Here is a 19,412-nt window from a genome sequence, read left to right on the forward strand (position 1 = left end):
CGGCTCCTAAGGCTCAGGGAAGCTTAGAGGGGCTCTTGGCTTGTAAATTCCCTATTGACCACCACGGACGGAGTGCGATCATATATAGCCCAATCCTATGAGATTGGAATGTCTTATATGTCTTTTTAAGGAAAGATGATTTTGTACAATTCTACTTCTTATTATGAAATAAAGTATTTAATTTTCGAATTGTTTGTTATGTGCTAAAGATTGAGTTTAACAAACTCATTTTAATTGAGTAATAAAAGGAAGTTGTTTTTTATATGTCCAAACAACATGGTAGTATGCTTTGCTAATTAGAAAACTAAAGCAAACCCAATCGAGGAAAGTGGGAGCCTTTGATCCTAACGATCGAACGCCTATGGCTGGGTGGACTTGATAAAGTGGGTAACTTTCCAACACTAGACCCTCCCAATATCAGTAGGATTAGTTACCAAGTATACCATCGTTTTAGGGGGCCGGAGCTGAGATTTTACCTTATGGGTAGGGGGATCGAGTTAACTCTCCCACATCTCTCACTCTCCTTGAACCAAGTGTGGTATTAACCTCACTATTGCCCTTGATTGATTACAGAGTGGTCTTTCTTAGATGGGCATTAGATTGTTGTTAGTGATGCCAGGAGGCATATTCCACGGTGGATTCCGTGAGGTTTTACGGTGGATTCCGTAAACTTTGATGACCGGGGCTCATACACAAAGTGGATTCTTTGTGCGAGAAGTTGATGGGGACTCCTGTCCTTTTCGGGCGTTTCATTAATTTAGTGTGTACATGGGTGATTCCATAGCGGGTGATTCCGCAAAATGCATATTAAATTAATAAACGTTTATGAGTTTAGAGTGCGCACTCGTAATAAATTAAGGTTAGGATTTATTTCTAACCAGTTGATTTATTTATGTAGCTGAAGACTGCTAGGTATTCACTTTTGTCGGTTTAATTGTATTATTTTACTAACGATTGTGAATGCTTCAGTTGATGTGTAGAGATAGCAGCAGTGGCGGAGGAAAGCATTGGAGTCTAGCGAGTATTCGACCTATGGATTATATTTTGTTAGGCGCCACGCCTATATTTTGTTATGTCTATTGAGGCATCGATTATTTATTATTATTTTGTATGCGCCTATGTGCACGGATATGTTATTTCTATTTGGACATTGTGATTGGGCGTGCCAGACTCCATGGGCACCGTCCATTAGCTTTATTTCCTATTTTTGTAAAAGCAAACTCAAAAGCTAAAAGCTTGTCATATTTTTGTAAATTGGGCTATTATTGAGCATGAAGATGGAAATATATATAAAATACATGCTTTGTGAAGCGCTCACACAAGGCATGGGGGGAGATTGAACCCAATTGGTCTCTTGCTCTGGTCGCTCATGCTTTTTACATTGTTTTTTGTGCAAAAAGGTAGAGTTCATTGTTCTTGGGGACCTTCCGGGATTCACTACGTGAGCATACAGCGACCGATCTGCGCACCAGTGGTATCAGAGCGGAGCTGAGATCAAGAGCTTCCAATCGCTACCCATCTCGTGCGAAGGCGGAGCTCCTGGAATGATCGGGCTCTACAGTCAATCTCGTCGCGAACCGTCGATACAGGCAGACTTCTGGCGATCAAGAACCCCTGTTTCTACTCTCAGATCGTGAAGGACCAGGCTGTACAGGCGGAGGACCACGCATTCATCTCCTTCACCAAAGTCATGGATATACTGTGAGAAACTCCATAACTCTTCTCTCTCCAAAGTGTAAGCTTGACTTAAGCTTTAGAAGGAGCTTAAAAATCTTTAAAAAAAACAAATCGACATCGAAGTATCTCAGGATCTGCCCGCATTTTTCACCGCTTCAGAACCCCCCCCCCCAACGAAAATCAGACGATTAAGCTCCAAGGCTTAATCACTAAAGCTAAGTTAACTTACCTAAGTCAGACAAGACAAGCAAGTCACAAACTTCAGGTCCTGCGCACCAGAAATCAAGTTCTGCAAGTCAATCGTGATCAAGTCTTGCAAGTTCACTAAGTCGGTTAAGTCTGCAACTCTCCAAGTCACCTAAGTCTGCAACTCTGCAAGTCAGACTAGTCAACTGGAATCAGAACTGACTAGTGCTCAAAACTCCTAGAAGGGTTGTTCCTGCGCAGAAACTCCGAACTGCAAAGTTGTTCGTGGCAAGGTATTCTACCCATACGCAGGTTCGCTGAAGTATTTTCAGCATACGAAGAAGGAAATATCGCAAATTTTTTGAAGATTGAGAAAGAAATACCCAAAAACACATAGCCTTGTAACCCCGAATTTGAGCTACGCTCATCCCGCTAACCTGATTTTGAGTGAGAAAGGTATTTTGAGTTTTACAGGATGACGGAACCACATATGGATGATCTTATGGCTGAAGACGACCTACCTGAGCCTACCATGGAACAAAAGCTGGACCTAATCATGATGCAATTGGAAGAAGAACGAAGGGCTAAGCAAGCATTGCAAGCGCAATTGACAAAATTACAAAGAGCGTCTACCGAGAAAGAAGAACCTCAAGCTGAAGATTTGATTCGACGTACCATCGACGCCACTCTTGAAGCTCAAACCATTCGCAAGGAATCAAATATAAGTAAACGAAGTTTCAAATTTCATACTTTCAATGGCATACGAGAAGAAAAGACTGTTTTGTCATTCATTAGTCAGTTTGATGACTATTTCCATGAGGAAACCTATCCAGAAAAAGATAAAATCAAGTGTGTTACTAATCATTTTGTAGACAGAGCATCACTTTGGTGGACTGTAGTACGCAAGAGCATAGAATGTCCTACTACTTGGGAAGAGTTCAAGAAGAAGTTCATGCAGAATTTCCTTCCACCGCAATTTCATGAGAAGGCTATCAAGCAATGGGATCTACTTCAACAACGGGATCGTGAGCCTATTCCTCAGTATACAGAGCGTTTTTGGAATGCACTCCTACAGCTACGCATGCTTGAAGACGTACCAGAGACGACACATAAGCGGAAGTATATGTCTGGACTTCTTGGGCATTACTACGCTGAAGTGAACATGTTCAAGCCTGCTACTCTTGAAGACGCCATCTCACTAGCTCACGACACTGAAGATAAGTTACACGGTAGAGACAGACGACCACAGCAATTCCAAGCCAATGGTAATTATGGATCTAAACAATTCAATTCCAATTTTAGAAGATTTAATCCAGGTCGATTCTCTTCATCATCTTTCTGCAAGAATTGGGCTAAACCACCTGCATTACCATCCAATGTCAATCCAAATCCTAAGCCTATTCCACAAGCAAATCCAAATGTACCTAGACTTCCAGCCATTACAAATAATGTAACCAAAGCCAAGCCAATAGTATACTATAAATGTTACCAGCCCGGACATCTCGCAGCAAATTGTCATTCAAAGAAGCCACCAGCTCATATCAACTATCTTGGAGCCATGGACGAAGATGAACATGAGGATATGCCTGATTTCACTGAAGATGAGGACGACACTACTACTACTTCCGACACTTTACCAGGTATGCCTACTCCACATTCATTATTGACTATGAAATGTCTGGTGCATGGAAAGGAAAAGACTATCTTGCATGATGACGGTAGTACTCATGATTTTATTTCAGCAAAATTGGTAAAGGAATTGAAATTACAGACTGTACCTACGCATTATCGCATAAAAGCTCCATTTTTAGGTACTAGGTATAACGGTACACAGGAAGTGCAAGATTTAGAGATTCAAATAGGTTCATACACTGAAAGAAGAAATTTCTTAGTTGTTCCATTACAGTCGAGTGACATTATTTTAGGAATGCCTTGGCGACACCAGCATAACCCAGATATAGATTATTCCACACACACAATGAATATTAATTTTCAAGGAAAATCTATTACATTATATGGTATGCATGCATCTAATGTTTTTCCACTGCTTTCACATACTCAAGCAAAACGTGCATTACGCAAGAGTAGTAAATCATATCTCATTTGGGTGAATGAACTGCAAGCAAAGGAAAATCATATGCACCCTAGGCATAAGGAATTTCTTGCATATTTTAAGGACTGTTTTGTAGAAGACCTACCACCAGGTTTACCTCCTTCACGTCCAGAAGACCATAAGATTGATTTGATCCCTGGCACACAACCACCTTGCAAAGCACCATATAGGCACAATCAGATAGAGCAAAAAGAAATCCAGAGTCAAGTTGAAGAATTACTAAATAGAGGTTTAATTCGACCTAGCAGTTCTCCATTCGGTGCACCTGTACTTTTAGTCAAGAAAAATAATAATACCTATCGTATGTGTATTGACTACCGAGCTTTAAATAAGATCACTGTAAAGAATAGGTATCCTATACCTAGAGTTGATGACCTTATGGACAAACTGCAAGGATCTTCTATATTTAGTAAAATTGACCTTAAGTATGGATATCATCAAGTGAGGCTAGATAAATCTGACATATTTAAGACTGCATTCAGAACACAGTTTGGCCATTACGAATTTTTAGTCATGCCATTCGGATTGACTAATGCACCTGCTACCTTCAGTAGAATGATGAACCGTATCTTTTTAAAATATCAGTACTGTGTGATTGTTTTCTTTGATGATATTTTGGTGTTTAGTCAAAATGAGAAAGAACATTATGAGCATTTGTCATTAGTTTTTCAATTATTGAAAGAAAATCAATTGTTTGCAAATCCTGAAAAGAGTGAATTCTTTAAGACAGAAATTGAGTATTTAGGACATATTGTATCATCTGAAGGAATTAAAGTTGATCCTAAGAAAATTGATGCAATATTGAATTGGCCTGTTCCTAAAAACGTACATGAGTTACGCTCATTCCTTGGTCTTGCTAGTTTCTATAGGAAGTTTGTACGTAATTTTTCATTACTTGCTTTACCATTAACAAAACTTCTCAAGAAAGGAATTGTTTATCAATGGATCGAAAATCAACAGAAATCCTTTGACTTACTGAAACATGCATTAACCAATGCCCCTGTTTTACAGTTGCCTGAATTTAATAGACCATTCTTTCTAGTTGTGACCGATGCTAGCGGATCAGGAATAGGAGCCGTACTAATGCAAGACAATCATCCAATAGCATATTCTAGTTGTAAGCTGAAACCCTCTGAGCTGAAATATTCCACATATGACAAAGAACTATTAGCAGTTGTACAAGCATTAAAACAGTGGAAACACTACTTAATGGGTTCAGAATTTATGATAAAGACCGACCAGCAAAGCATTAGACATTTACTTAGCCAACCCCAAATTTATGACCGTCATATCAAATGGGCTTCCTTTATTCAAAGTTTTCGTCCTATCATTCAATACCAACCTGGAAAAGAAAATGTAGTTGCTGATGCATTGAGTAGAAGACCTGCAATTCATAATATTTATGTCATATCTTTTGATTCTTTGATTGCTATGAAAGATACATATCACCAGGATATTACTTTTCATTCTGATTGGAATAAATTAGTTCAAAATAATTTCATTCATGTTGATTCATTGTCATATAATGATGGAGTTATGTTTTATGAAAAGAGACTGTGTGTTACTATTCCATTTTGATCTTTTGTTTTGAATGAAATTCATTGTCCCCCATATCAAGGTCATAGAGGTATCATATCTACATTACGTATGTTAACTGAAGATTTTTATTGGCCGCATATGGATGCAGATGTATCTAACTTCGTTTCTGAATGTTTGATTTGTCAAAGAGTTAAGAGACATCATGGTAAACAGTATGGATTACTAATGCCTTTGTCTATTCCATCTAAACCTTGGGAACAAATTTCTATGGATTTCATTACTGGTTTACCAAATACTAAATCTAACCATGATATGATTTGGACAGTTGTAGATAGATTTAGTAAGCAAGCATATTTCATTCCATGTAAGAAAACTTTAACAGCATCACAAGCAGCACAATTATTTTTGAAAACTATTTTTACTAACCATGGATTGCCCAAAGTTATCATTTCAGATCGTGATTCTAGATTTTGTAACAATTTTTGGATTACCCTGTTTGCTAATCTAGGCACAAAGATTGATTTCTCATCTGCATTTCATCCAGAAACTAATGGACAAACAGAAGCCACAAACAGCACCATTCTAGATCTTTTACGTGCGTATACTATCTCTAAACCTCAGACATGGGATACTCATTTGCATTTATTACAGTTTGCATATAACAATACACCACACACATCTACAAAGAAAGCACCGTTTGAAGTCATTTATGGATATAGATTATCTACACCTGTTGCATCTTTGTCTAATAGAATTCAGAGTGCTCATGATATTGCTAGTATGCATAACAGTATTTTTGATGAGGTTAAAGACATGATTGCTAAAGCCCAGCAATCATATACCAAACAAGCCAACAAGAAAAGACAAGCCATGAATTTCAAAGTTGATGATTATGTTTGGCTGAGAATAGAAAAATGTAGACTGCAAAGTGTAGATAGACATCCAGTTGTCAAATTAGCTCCTAGATTCTATGGACCATTTAGAATCATTCATAAAATTAATGATAATGCATTCAAGTTAGAATTACCATCTCATTGGAAAATTCACAATACATTTCACATTAGCTTATTGAGACCATTTAGAGGCCAATTACCTGTCCATCCTGTTTATGAAAACCCACCTTTATTAGAGGAAGAGACAGAAATACTTGAACCAGAAGCTATCATAGACACAGACTTTATGACCACTAGAACTGGCCAAAGGTATTCTAGATATCTAGTAAAATTTAAGAACCATCCTGTAGAGGAAGCACAATGGATGCACACTAGAGACTTAAATGCTTTCCCCACTCTGTTAGCTCCACATTGAGCTAATAGCAATTGAGGTCAATCCTGTAGAGGAAGCACAATGGATGCACGCTAGAGACTTAAATGCTTTCCCCACTCTGTTAGCTCCACATTGAGCTAATAGCAATTGAGGTCAATTGCTATCCCACCCCGGGGGTATGATGCCAGGAGGCATATTCCATGGTGGATTCCGTGAGGTTTTACGATGGATTCCGTAAACTTTGATGACCGGGGCTCATACACAAAGTGGATTCTTTGTGCGAGAAGTTGATGGGGACGCCTGTCCTTTTCGGGCGTTTCATTAATTTAGTGTGTACATGGGTGATTCCATAGCGGGTGATTCCGCAAAATGCATATTAAATTAATAAACATTTATGAGTTTAGAGTGCGCACTCGTAATAAATTAAGGTTAGGATTTATTTCTAACCAGTTGATTTATTTATGTAGCTGAAGACTACTAGGTATTCACTTTTGTCGGTTTAATTGTATTATTTTACTAACGATTGTGAATGCTTCAGTTGATGTGTAGAGATAGCAGCAGTGGCGGAGGAAAGCATTGGAGTCTAGCGAGTATTTGACCTATGGATTATATTTTGTTAGGCGCCACACCTATATTTTGTTATGTCTATTGAGGTATCGATTATTTATTATTATTTTATATGCACCTATGCGCACGGATATGTTATTTCTATTTGGACATTGTGATTGGGCGTGCCAGACTCCATGGGCACCGTCCATTAGCTTTATTTCCTATTTTTGTAAAAGCAAACTCAAAAGCTAAAAGCTTGTCATATTTTTGTAAATTGGGCTATTATTGAGCATGAAGATGGAAATATACATAAAATACATGCTTTGTGAAGCGCTCACACAAGGCATGGGGGGAGATTGAACCCAATTGGTCTCTTGCTCTTGTCGTTCATGCTTTTTACATTGTTTTTTGTGCAAAAATGTAGAGTTCATTGTTCTTGGGGACCTTCCGGGATTCACCGTAAAACCTCACGGAATCCACCGTAAAACCTCACGGAATCCACCATAAAACCTCACGGAATCCACCGTGGAATATGCCTCCTGGCATCATATTACTAACGATTGTGAATGCTTCAGTTGATGTGTAGAGATAGCAACAGTGGCAGAGGAAAGCATTGGAGTCTAGCGAGTATTCGACCTATGGATTATATTTTGTTAGGCGCCACGCCTATATTTTGTTATGTCTATTAAGGCATCGATTATTTATTATTATTTTGTATGCGCCTATGCGCACGGATATGTTATTTCTATTTGGACATTGTGATTGGGCGTGCCAGACTCCATGGGCACCGTCCATTAGCTTTATTTCCTATTTTTGTAAAAGCAAACTCAAAAGCTAAAAGCTTGTCATATTTTTGTAAATTGGGCTATTATTAAGCATGAAGATGGAAATATACATAAAATACATGCTTTGTGAAGCGCTCATACAAGGCATGGGGGGAGATTGAACCCAATTGGTCTCTTGCTCTTGTCGTTCATGCTTTTTACATTGTTTTTTGTGCAAAAAGGTAGAGTTCATTGTTCTTGGGGACCTTCCGGGATTCACTACGTGAGCATACAGCGACCGATCTGCGCACCATGTTAGGGCTGACTTGTCCATGCTTCCCGTGTGTGAAGTAGAACTGAGATTCCCATGTTCAACTAAGTCCTAAGTTTCCCATGGGGAGACTAGATGGTGATGTGCATGGATATGCATTTCGGTTGACTACTAAGAGGACTCCTCCGAGTCTGTTGGAGAAGGCACCTCACAATATCATAATATTTAATATTAGCATAAAAGACCGTGAAGAGATATGATCTTCCAATAAAGTTCGTCCCTTGAAGGGATTGCATGAAGCTAGCAAAAATGTGATCCATCATGGGAGGAGGGGTATAGGAGGCAAGTGCGAGGGTGCTTAGGAAAGGAGAAGTGGTTGGAGAGTTACAAAAATGAAAATGAAACAAAGTGAATGGTCTTTATTATAGACAATGGAATTACATTTTTTATTTTTTTAAATCTATTAAATTTTTAAATAGATTTTTGGCTTTTTTAAAAAAAATCATAAAACAATCCAATATACAATGTTAGCAAATCTAAAATACATATATAAATTAAAAAATATTTGTTTCAATATATTGATTGTGATTTTTTTATATATTATTTGTCTCCATGGAAATCAAAAAATAAAATTATTTAATCTATTGATTGTGAATTTTTGATATATCGTTTGTCTCCACACAAATTCTGATTTGTTGCAAATAACTCAATACCATATAATTCTTCTCTATTCTTTTACCAGTCTAAAAGGAAAAAATAATAATAGCTTTTGAGATATAAGTGTCCCAACCAAAACAAAGCAATTTCAATATTAAACAAGATCACCTTTTTACTACCAATATAGAAGTTAAAGCTTTCCATAGAAACACTTCCTATCAATACAAGATGCTCCCGTAGATTTTGGAGACTCCAACAATCACACACTATAGTTGACTCAATCATTCCACTTGACATATGAATTTGAATATCAAATGCTCATTCTATGTCTTTAGTGGACTCCGAGGAAATCCATTGGCTTGCTTTCTTTATCCTACATCAATATTAATAGAAGCACATGCATAATGATGAACGTACAATCAAGTAACGAAAGATAACACTATAAGGTACTACTTGTTCTATATGAAAACATATCGACTTTGTGCACCCCATCCACCTCATTCCATCCTTCTTCAAAATTGGAATTAAGAAAGTTTTCACTTATGTCCTTACAAATGAATATGGAAAAATAATGAAGATATTGTGATGACTTTCAAATCATTATTGTCTCATCCACATTCACATGTAGAGCTTCGTATGTCCCAGACAAGATTCTCAGAGGTTGATCCTCAACAAGATTCGAAGGGAAAATGCCTAATATGAGAGAAGAATTAAAACCCTCAATAATATATGAAAAGTTAAAGACGTATGTAGAAGTAGCAACTTACAATTCAAGGGAAAGACTTGTTGAGTAGTCCCAAGAGGTAGTTTCAAGTCTTTCACATCATACACATGTTGAATTGATACAACTAGACCACCATCTAGAGGCTCCTAAAACCCAAGCACTCTGCTCCTTCCAATGATTTTGTAATGCACCATAATTATGTGAATTCAATGAGGCCCTATTATTGAAGGTTGCATGGAAACCCATGAACCATTCTCAAACAATGCTTCTTCCCATTTGTCATGCTTATCCTTTGTATTTTTATATAGATAGCAAATATAGAAGCACGAGGTCACATTTACTAATATGTAACTACCATTGGAATGGATTTGAGAAGAATATTACTTAGAAAGAGAGAAATCCAACTAAGAATACTTCATAATGGTGGTAGATATGGAGATGGAAAAAAGAGAAAAGTTGGATATTGTATAGCTATAGTTGGGAGAAGCTATGAGTTGTATGGCTATGGCTATGTGAGCATGTAAAGATGAGAAAATTTATGGAATGAAGATAAAAGAATGAACATGAAGACTGGGAGAAGCTAGGGGCTATGGGGCTATGGTTGTGTGAGTACAACAACCTCAGAAGATTTTTTGTGGAATAGAGATAAAAGAATGACCAAACAAAGTATTTCTTCTAGAAAGACACCAAAAAATACTTTTTAAAATTATACATGATAAGGTCCTAGGGAGGAATGCCATTTTTTGAGATGAAATTTTTCAAAGGATCACCTTTTTGGATGCCTAGTGGAACCCACATAACATGGGATCGTAAAAGTAAAGAAAGAGGGAATAAAGGGGATATAAGGGGACAAGCCTATAAGTGGAACCCACATAACATGGGATCGTAAAAGTAAAGAAAGAGGGAATAAAGGGGATATAAGGGGACAAGCCTATAAGTGGTAGGAACAAGGGAAAAATGCACACCAGCCCCTCTCCCATTGGTCCACCTCAAATCTCTTGTCATTAAGAGAGTCGTTAACTCTTAAGCTAAATGAGTCCAAGTGAACACCTTAAGTCTTAACCCTCATCACCTAAATAGGAATATAAAACAAGACAGTAGCAACCTCACATAACTACTCAAACCACAAAAGTGATCTCAAGAAAAATGATAAAATACTAGTAGGCACACAATAAAAGAAAGCTAGAAGCACTATTGCACATAACCTCAAATTAACTGAGACTAAGAACAACCCTAGGATCCCTACTATTAGTTGCCTATAATTACCCACACCACCAAATCCACCAATCGTATGGCTACTACTTTCCTATCCAAAGTGGAATCTAAGTAATCACATGTAGTTCTTGTGACTGAAATAGTCAACTTGCCCAACAATGTTGTGCAAGTTTGGATGTCTATCATGTCACCTAGATATGTGACTATCAATGTTTATCCTAGGGTCAAGTTTCCCTATGGGTTATGCATAGGTGCCCTAAAAGAGCATAAGAGTGCGCCTTATGGTGCACTTATGCACTTGTGTGGATTATCATGCCCAAATTGCTTAATACCTTGCCTAAAAGTCACAATCGAGTGACCTAAAAGAAATGTGTTTCTACCCATCAATGAGTGCGATATTGCTCATTGTGCATATATGCCTATTCGAAATGGGTAGGGTGTGCCTATTCTTCTATTAGCATAGGTAATGGGAAGGCTATAGTCCTTGACAATTATGGTCCAGGGTTGCTTAAAAGGTGGAGGACCTCATTTTTTAGCAAGATTTTCTTAGTGATGTTTAGATTGTTCTTTTTTCAAATAGCAATGGAGTCTCTTCTCCCTTCTCTCAACATGCCTAAGTGATGCTGCTTCTTTCTCTGTCCCTCCCTAATTTAACAAGCCCCCTCAAGTAAGTTCATATTCTTTTCCTCTCTCGTGTCACATCTATGCTATTTTTAGATATGCTTGAGCTTGATACATTAAGTGGCAGGAAAATCTTTTGCCAGTGTTCATGATGGTGGGTGGGTTGTGATCAATATCGGAGGGGGGAGGGGGGTTTGTTAACTGCTAAAGTTGATATTATGGGGACTGTCGACAAAGAGATGAAAAACAAATGAGGATTAAGAAGGGCGCAAGAATTGCGTATTGAGTGATGTAGCATGGGCGTGGGATCAACGACCGTGATGCAAATGCTCGTAGTTCATTGTCGATCGAGTTATGAAGTTGGGAAGGGACTTGGGAGGAGCAACACAGTTGATAAATCCAGGGGCAGCATGCACTTGTCATGCATGTAGGTCACAAGGTGGTAGGTTTGGCCACTTGGTCCATGGTGAGGCTAGCGAGTATCAAATGCTTGATTAGCAACATTGAGTGTGGGCGGGTAGCTGGTACATTTTTTATCAAGAGTTGTTTATGTCGATCATCATACGTGGTGGCATGTGCACTCATGAACCATCAAGTGATGACAAGGAGTCAAACAATGGTATTGAGGCTTGAGGCTCATCTGTTATCTATTAAACTTACAATTCACATATCTTCGAGACCTAATGTCCAAGCTTACATGGTAGCCATAGACATGATCCCAAAATTTCTAAGCTAAAAAAGAGAAAAGAAAAATTTTACACCTAGGTGGTCTGTAATGCGAACCATGTGAGCCTTTAAAGGTCAAGTGGTGCTCATCTCTCTCTCTATATGCATATGTTTATTTGAATTAGCCTCAAAAGTAAATAGGCTAGTCACATGAGCCATTAAAGGTCAAGTAGTGCTTACCTCTGTGTGTGTTGGGGGGGGGGGGGGGGGGGTGGGGAGGGCAAGAGTCCAATAGCACCTTCAACCACACCTTCTCCTCCACAATATTGTGTGTGTGCATAATTGTTGTGGACAATATTATAGGAAAAGAGGAAGAGAGATGGGAAACAAATAAAAAGAGAAAAAAAAATTAAATTTTAAATATTTTGGGAGAGAGAGAGAGAGGAAGGGAAAGGCGGAAAGAGAGAGAGAGAGAGAGAGAAGATAAAATTTAAAAGAGAGAGGGAGAGAAGAAAAGGGGACGGAGAGAGAGAAGAATAAGAGAGAGAATTATATATAGGAAAAAGATAAAATTTACATACTTTAAGAGAGATTGTGTGTGTGTGTGTGTGGGGGGGGGGAGAGGGAGAGAGGGAATATGTAGAGAGAATTATAAAGAGAGGAAATATAAATTTTAAAGAAAGAGAATAAAAAATAGAGGAGAAAGAGAATGAAAAGAGGGTGGAAAGAGAGAGAGAAAAGTGCAGAGAAGAAAAGAGGAGAGAGGGAGAGAAAAGAAAAATGTTATTAAAAAATGAAGAGAAAGAAAGAAAAGAGAGGAGAGAGGGAGGAGAATAAAAAGAGAGAAAACCAAGAGAGGAAAAAAAAAACTAAAATAGATGGCAAAGAAAGAGAGAGAGAGAGAGAGAATTAGACAGGGAATTGGGAGGGGGGAGAAAGAGAGAGAGAGAGAGTGTGTGTGTGTGTAAATAAAAAATTTAAAAATAAAAAGGGAAAAGAAGAGAAATAGATTGTTAAGCAAACTTCGCTTGTCACTTCGGAGTCCCGAAGTGGCCTAACGTTCCACGCGCGCGAATGCTTCACTAGTAATTCTTGTGGACACTCACTCCGCTAATAGGGGAGACATTGGCATCCCATCCCTATGGAGGTTCGGGTGTCCAGGCATGGTTCGCGTGTCTTTCCACAAGGATGGTGGTAATGCATGGGTAGGTAATGCATGGGTAGGTTGGAGGTCCTCTTCACCCACGATAGTAGGCTACTGCTGCCCTTCCTACCCCACTCTCAGCCCTGCCATCAACGTCCTCAACGACCCCCTTCATTGCTACGGGAGACCTACCCCAGCACTGCCACCTCTTCGTGGCCCTGCCGACATCCTCAAGCCTCAAGGTCTAGGCTGCATCCTCAAGGTTGCAATGACCCACATGGCACGTGTGCTACAGGTGCCGCCTCTGGTTGGTGGTCATATGCACGTTAGCCTCCACCGCTTGGTGATGTGACACACCTTGGACTCTGGGCGTGAATATGGTATGAACCTGGCAGTGCACGGCTCTTTGCACGCACGAATAAGGGCATGCTCGCGAGTCGCCATGTCATTCTCGTGAAGCTTCTTTGCAAGCTCATTTGCCGAGAGAAGGAACTAGCTTGCATAAGCCGCAATGAAGTTATTACTGCTGCTAATGCTGCTACTCAGGAACATATACGAATCTTTTATAGTATTGAAGGTTTTTATTAGTTAATGCTTTTTGTGGTACATGTTTAAGGAAGTTAATGTGCACGAGAGAGAGCGCGCTCAGACTCGGGAGTCTATCCTTTCATCACACATCATATACCTAGCTAGTAGCAGGAGGCATGTTAACCTAGATAGGGTGCTAAGTTGGCACACTCACATGTCACCACTCTTTTCCTTCACACTTTCATCCAAGTACTTTGACCGCAAAAAATGTCTTTGGAGATCCAAACGCTTTCAGCCCCATATGGGTGTGTTGTTTGCACACTACTTTAGAGTATAAACATTTATGCAATGAAAGAATATTTAAAATGTTAAGGATTGTTTACCATATCCTTCAACTTTCTACACACAAAAACCCCAATAATAGAGCTCTCTCTCACTCTCTCTCTCTCTCTCTCTCTCTCTCTCTCTCTCTCTCTCTCTCTCTCATTTGTGTCTTAGTTCTCTCATTGAAGATGACATAATGCATAGATTTGTCCTTACACATTACATAACCAATATCACACATCATGAGGATTTGTAAGCCTTGAGAGTAACTCTAAGAGCCTATGATTGGTGTGTAAATGTAGAAAGATTATGGTTGCATGTGTGAGGAAGTCTCTACAATAAATGAGCACTCAAAGCATATGTGCCACTATTAGATTAGCCTCAATCTACTTCATGATTTGTTACTAATGAGCTCTATGAAACATTCTAACCATCAAGAGCTATTGCTTCATTGGAAACCATATCTTAAACAAAGGTGAATAATAATCTAAAGCTAAAAAACAATCACCATATTTTCCTCTTACTTTATTTTCACATCTCCCAAAAAACGAAAGGTAGACCAACATATTGTTACCCTAACCAATAACCAAAGGAGGCTATTATCCATAAGCTTGCAAAGTGTCTACCATCAATGTTGCAAGTGCCTCTATTTGCCAAAGATAACATGAAAAATACATCATGACTTGAACAAAACAAATAATATGTAGCTTGATGTGAGTGCTTGATAATAGATAACTTAGAAAATTCCTCAAAGTCTTAACTGTAATTGTAAGGACCAGAGCAAAGATAACAACCATCTAGGTGGAATTGCATTAGATTAATCACTCTTGACTACCTCTTTCTTCGAAGAAGTTTAGCAATGTGTGTGTGTGTGTGTGTGTGTGTGTGTGTGTGAGAGTGTGTGTGTGTGTGTGTGTGTGTGTGTGTGTGTGTGTGTGTGTGTGTGTGTGTGTGTGTGTGTGTGTGTGTGTGTGTGTGTGTGTGTGTGTGTGTGTGTGTGTGTGTGTGTGTGTGTGTGTGTGTGTGTGTGTGTGTGTGTGTGTGTGAACAATTGCGTATCCATTTCAATGTGGCTATGCCTAATGGAGCTGAAACAATTGCATGTACATCTTCAATGTGGCTATTGGTGATCCAAATTGCATGTCCATCTCTAATGTGGTTGTCGCTATGTGAAAGGAAAAGCCATAAACAAGGTACATGGAGTGTTGGGAAGAGACCATAGCATACACCATAAGGGCATATTGTGTCGACAAGGTGGTTCATGCATGCCATCAAAGATATTGATTAGAAGAGTGTGGGGAGGATCTAAGAGTAGAACAACAAGTCTTAATTCAAAAGTTCAAGAAAATTCCTATCAAAAAAGTGGCATTATGTTTCACCTGTAAACAAGGGTCATGTTTAGCATTATGCCTCCAAGCTCTACCAGGTCACTTGCGGCTTAACTTGGCATGGGGATTATTTCATCATCTCCTAAACTGTAGTGGAAAGACAAGGGAAACATTGTTAAAAGGAAGCATTGCAATCACTTTATTTTAGAGCCAAGAAGAACCTTGAATTCTTTATAAGCACCAATAGATATACAACTGGGCAAATAAAATCATCAAGACACTAGAACCCCTAGTATCTTGACTACAAGGATGTGTTTGAGAATGTGCATGTACTTCTAGAATATTTGCCCTATGAATATGCCATCAAGCTCTAACAAGAAACAAGCACATTTTGACCCAATATATGAATCATCTCAAGCAACTCTTGGAAAGTATATTGAGGAGAATTTAGCTAAGGGAATTTTACATAACTCAAACTCACTAATACCACCAATATTCTTTGTCAAGAAGAAGGATGGATCTCTTTGAATGTGTGTATATTAAAGTAATGTTTACAAAAATGGGCATATGATGTTTACAAAAATGGGCTAAAATAAGAGAATATGATGAGTGGAACACATTCTTCCACATTAGATATGGTCATTTTAAGTATGTTGTCATTCCCTTTGAACTCACAAATGCTCTAGAAGTTTTCCAACACCCAATGAAGAGTATTTTTCATGAGCATCAAGATAACTTCATGGTAATTTATCTAGATTAAACTTTGACTTCCCCCAGAGATCTAGATAAACATGAGCATCATGTTCAATCCTCAATAAATTTCAAGTTACATGCTTATGTGGAAATTTAGAAAAGTGAGCTTTCCATTAAACAAAGGTGGAGTTTTTTGGGTATCTAATCTTTAAAAACAAAATGTGTGGATTGAACGAAAATAAAGACCATAATTGAATGGGATGCACCAATCTCAATTCCAAATGTCCAATGCTTCTTGAGATTTGCAAACTACCAAATTTTTATCAAAAGACTGCTCCAAGATCATTATCCCTATAACCAAAAGAACTGGAAAAAATGATCACAACACCACAATTTTTGTACCTTGCACCCAACAAAGGAGATGTGTCCTTTGATCGTGAGGTTTTGTAATTCTAGACTCTAAATATCTCAAGTTATGTGTAGGGGCAAGCAAAGCCTTTGTGAGCTTTATTTATCCTCCTCAAGTGAAGAAATAACTTTGTAGATATATTTTTACCCAAAATATCATACATCAACTACAATAAGGGAGGGGCAATGCTCTTTAAGGTTTGAACAAGTTGACATGATATTGTACTATAAAGACTATATATTATCGAGGTGAAGCCAATTGCAAATATTCTAGTATAGACCAAACCTCCTAAAGGCAATACATTTTAGAATAAACAAGGCAACAAAGCTTGTATTATGCAATTGTTGTGGCCACATACATGGAAGCTAGTCAAAGGGTTACCCACATGTTGTACTTATAACAAGCTGCCTAGGACTACATGTCCTCATCCACATGGCTTACTTAATCCCTTGCCTATTCTTAACAAAACATGGTCATTGATATCAATGTTCTTTATCGTAGAGCTACCTCTTCACATGGTTTCAATTCCATTTTGATAGTGGTTGATAGATTTACAAAAATAGCAAACTCCATTCCGACAACCAATACAATCACTAGGGAAGGTTACCAACAATGTCACAAATATGCATGTTCCAAAATGTCTAAGCCTTCTCTATAAACTTTTAGAAGATCCCTTGGAAGTTTCAAGGTGGTCACCTATGTTAGTGCTTCTACTACCAAGTGTGTCAGTACTTATGTAGATGGCTCCATGAACTAGTATAAATATGGGTATTGAGTTACAAGCCCTTCAATCTCCCCGATATGTTATTCCAACTCATGTCTCATACTCTAATCTTGTCTTGTACCTAAGTCTCATCTTATATAAAACATTCTTGAATATCAATTGTATACTTCAATCTTGTAATCAATAAATATAATCTTGCATTCAATCATGCTAAAATTACATTTTGTATTCTCCTTCCAATTATTGTCTTCTATTTATGTGAAATCTATGCAATTAATTGTTCTTATCCTTGTTAAGGTATTGTTATACTCACGACACTTAGAATTAGTTGTTGGGGAAAAGCAATAATAGCCTTGACTTTGGGCATCTCCTTAATATATATAATTTCAATATAGACTAAAATCACACCATGTGTAACCTACAACTATACATGTTCCGTAAATTTTCCATCTATAGTTCAAACTTGTATTCCATTCATCATCATGGCTTTTACTTGATACTTGTAGAGAATTTCTCTTTTGAGTCTAGTCACACTCAGAACATGCCACTCACAATCCATATTAAGAAATACATACCAATGATTAGCTTTTGAGCAATCATGCACTTTTGCATACCTTCAATATTTTGACATGAATGACACATATCAAGGTATTTCCTCAAGACATCGAGCACTTTGAAGTTGTGCACAAGTCTAGCATAATTGACCATAACTTGGGGGTAGTAGTATGGATGCCACCTACACAAAATCTTCTTCAACAACCAATCAAGATGATTCCATAGATTGTTGTATGAAAGTATCAAAAATGATGTTTGATATGGCATTAGTAGGCATGAAAGGGTTGTTTTGGTTTTGTACATGGCATGACTTATTGCTAATGTTAGTTTAATGATCGACATGAGGATTCGTCCTAGCCATGTGCATCCACAACTTGGCATGATTAAATGATTATTTGATAGATTACAAACACCCCTAGCCTTTGAACTAAAACAAAATCATTCCATTGGAAACTTTACCAACACATTGTACTAAAGTGCCCTTTAAATATTTGATGAACACCCCCCTTCATGATGCAAAGAATATATTCACCATAGAAATCATCCTCAGATTAGGCACATGGGAATCCCATTCATGTTTGTATAATGATGTAAATTTCTAAACGTATTGGAAGAATAAATTTTCCTATTAATCTTTTAAAGACATGTCATAGTTTCTTGAGGTGTTCTAACCATGTTGTATAAACATCATGAACACCTTAAGGGAGTCATAAAGCATGCCATTGAAGGTTGTCCACAAAAGCCAATATAAGGCTCTTAGAGCATGAGTAATGAAAAATGGCATAACTATGTAAGAAAATATCTCCCACATTTCTAATACATGCTCAATGTAAGGGAGTGAATTGTCTCTCTTCATGATAGCCTTCTATTATTTATAATTCATAGACACTCAAATCTTGTCAATCCTTTTTAGGACTACTCCTAGGGCTACCCAATCAATGTGTCCAATCTCACAAATGTATCCAACATCCTTTAGATTCTATAATCTCTTTTTACTTGTGTGCCATAACATGGATTCATTGGGTATGGTCCTATTTACCGACATGATGTAAACTACACGGAAAAATATAGTAGATTTGGAACTTCCTTCTACTATTATAAGAATATCATTGATAAAAGTATTGGAGCTAATGGGTATGGTGTTTGAAGTACACATGAATCAAAATTCATCCTCAAATGTTAGGAGAGTAAAGTGGTAAAGTTACCAAAATTCATGGTTGAACTAGAAGAAAGGTACCAAATTGAAGTTTCAAGATTCCCAAGATGAAAGTAGTAAAATACTTAAGATTTCAAGTTGAAACATCATGCATCCAACTTATGAAACAATCTTCTACTCAATATATTATACATACGTTTTGAACCTTCACATGTAAGGGACAAGTTAATTTCTTTGACCTTGGCAAGTCCATCATGTACTCCTTGACCTAAGCTAAAGGGATGTCAGTAAGACTAAGAAAGT

This window comes from Lygodium microphyllum, chromosome 14, assembly GCF_053477565.2.
Source record: "Lygodium microphyllum isolate KBCC chromosome 14, Lygodium_microphyllum_v1.1.10, whole genome shotgun sequence".
Classification (NCBI taxonomy): domain Eukaryota; kingdom Viridiplantae; phylum Streptophyta; class Polypodiopsida; order Schizaeales; family Lygodiaceae; genus Lygodium; species Lygodium microphyllum.